We start from the raw sequence: 2,970 nt of genomic DNA on the forward strand, positions 1-2,970 counted from the left end.
TGTGCGGCTGCCCAGCACATCTGCCCAGGCAACACACCTGCACCTGTGTGCATTCATGGGCCCTCAGAGTGCAGGTCTTCTGTGGGTAAGAGGCCAGCACAGCCCTGCGGACTCTCCTCATGTCACCAGTACCATCAAAGCTAAAGACCAGGCTCTGCTGCAGGAGCTGTCTGGACAGAAGGAACACCCATAAAGGTGGGTTTGCCCTTGGCTCCCTACTTCATGCCTCGTGCCAGCATGTCCAACATGCTGGAACCCTGCTTCCTCCTCCTTTTACTGTAAGGACTACCTGAAATGTTAATATAGGAGCTGCCTGGAGCCTGTGGAAGCCCCATTTGCAGGCATAGTAGAATTCTAAGGGGAATTCTGGGAAGGAACTGATGTCTAGGACAGAGGGAGCTGGTCAGACGAGCTGGATATGGAACCCAAACCCTAGTATATGAGAGAAAAAGAGTATTGGAGGGATGTGACCTCCCAATCCCACCTGTACGGGCTCAGCTTACATGGGAATTAAGTCAGACTTAGAAAAGTGAAGGCTGCAAGAGAGAATAAACCCAGGAATTCCTTTCTCCTAAGTTTGGCAGAATTCTGGAAGAGGCACAAGCTGCAATGTTTAGTGGCTGTGTTAAAAGAGCATTAACCCAAGGGGAAAGTGGGTGTCCTTCTCTGCTTCCCTTCATCAATAGTGCCCTATTGATGCCTAGCTTCCCAGAGGACCCTACACAAGCAGGGCAAGAGAAACAGAGCCCAGGGGAGGGCGACAGTGACTGCCCAGGAGAGCATAGGCTCTGTCTAGTTCATCTGGTTTATGCTGTAGCTTTGATTCTTCCTGTTAGTGTGACTGTGACCTTGACCTTGAGGAAAGTTTTAGGATAGAGGCCAGTAGGGCAGCAGAGAGAATGTGGGTTTGGTGTCACAACTGGGGTTCAAATCCTGGCTCCAGTAGTTTCTAGCTACGGGTTGTAAGCAAAATGTAAGGTCTTCACATATCTCCACCTCTGCTTCATTTGTAAAAGTTGGGATGTGAATGTCTATTATCCGGTGGCTGTTGTCTGAGCCACTGAGTACAAGCTCCAAGACCAGCTTTGTGCTCAGGGTCCCCCAGCCTTCCTCTCTGGCTGCCCTTGCAGTCTCTTCACTCTACTTCCATCTCACTGTCTCTCCATCCTGAGCCTTTCTCTCCCTTTGCCCCTGGCCTGGAGGGTAGGTCACGTGGGGGGCAGGGGGCAGCCATCAATCCTGCTAACTCGTCACTTTGCTGGGCTTCAGCTTCACGTATCTGGCTGTGTAACACCACCCTGTTATGACAGACATGCACACACTTTTGGAAACATTACAAACGAAGCAGTAAAAGTGGAGGTCATTAGGCAGAGGGCTAACTGGCTGCATGACAGTGTCCAGAGGATGGCGCTGTTGCCTTTCGTTCTTTGGCTGGGGTGAGTCAGCGCTGGGGAACCTGGTGGAAGAATACTGCAGTGAAATGGAAGCCAGAACACATGACTTAGGCCACTCCTTCACGTTCTGTCCCAGCACATCTGTCCACATCAGCTTGTTCCGAGCCACAGGCGTGTCAGCCCTCGAAGCGTGACAGAGGCCAGAGGCTCTTGGGGCCTTGTCTCCAGGGGACTTGGTGCCAAGACAAGAGGTCATCAGGTCCCCACACCAGGCCTATGACAACTGTGACAGAGAAGCACTGTAGTGCTCCTCAGAGTCAGGAAGATAAGAACCAAAGTGTCAGGAGAAGGGCCAGAGGGAGTGACACTAGAGCTGGGCCCCCAAAAGTGGACCTGGGCTGTGGCGCTGGGAGTGAGGCGGCCATGGAAGCCACCTGAGGGCTGAGAATAGAGAGCATCCTTGAGGGTGTTTGGCTGGAGCTGGGCAGCTGAGCAGGGGCATAGTGAGGGCAGATGCTGGAAGAATTGTGCAGGCCCCAGGATGCCGGCTGGAGATGACTTAGGGCCAGATGTGTCTCTCAGCAAGAGCCAGGGCCCCTCTCTCCTAACATGTGTGGAGGTCAAGAGTGGCAGCTGGCTAACTGTCCTTGTCCACTTGAAAATATCTGCACTTACACAGGCTCATCCCACACATAGGCCCTTATACAGACACGTCCACTCACTCGCAATGTGCAGGGACACTGCCCACATGTGTCCACCACCCTGTATCAGCTCATCTCCATGCCCTCCCTGCCACCCACCTAGGGAAAGAAGAGCCTGTAGGGAGGGGTGGGCAGGGCATGGGGTTGGGGGGACATCAGGCCCCACATGCACAAAATGTCACTTGTCAAAGATTAGACATTTGACTTTATTTCCAAGTAAAATTTTGATGCAGGCAAAGAAGTACATCACTCAGGATATCCATCACCTGTCTTTATGATTGAGTGACATTGTCGTACCAGGAACTATTATTTTTCTATAACTCCAGTAATCAGTAATTCAACAATTTCAACAATGATGCTTTATTACTTTTTTTTCTTTTTTTGGTTAAAGCTGTTCATTCGTTCCATGTAAACATTTAGCACAAACCTTTTTTTTAAGTATAGTGGGAGCTTCCACCAGTGGGAATAGCTAGGTCTTTTTGGGCCTCTCATAGACTCTGCTCTGGCCAGTGGTCAGAAGGGCCATGGAGTGCAATTGTCACCAATTCCAGACTCTCCTTCACTCCACCCCATTCCATGTGTGTCTAGAGAGTCAGAGGAAGGAATGAAATGCAAAGGAAATAGAAACTGTCCACTCTTGGGGTCAGTGAGGGCTGAGTCTGGTCCCGGGACCCAAGTCCAGGACAGGGGCTGGATGCACACTGCTCAAGAAAGCCAGCAGTGCAGACAGAGCTGGCTGTGACCAGTAAGGACCTGAGTCCTCCTGAGACCCCTGTCTCCCATGGGGTCCCTGTGGATGGATGTCCACAGTGTGCTATGCTGGTGAGCTGGTTATGCTGAGCAAGGAACTTCAGAGATGTAGGCCACAGGCCACC

Source organism: Hipposideros armiger, unplaced genomic scaffold (assembly GCF_001890085.2).
Source record: "Hipposideros armiger isolate ML-2016 unplaced genomic scaffold, ASM189008v1 scaffold_319, whole genome shotgun sequence".
Taxonomy (NCBI): Eukaryota; Metazoa; Chordata; class Mammalia; order Chiroptera; family Hipposideridae; genus Hipposideros; species Hipposideros armiger.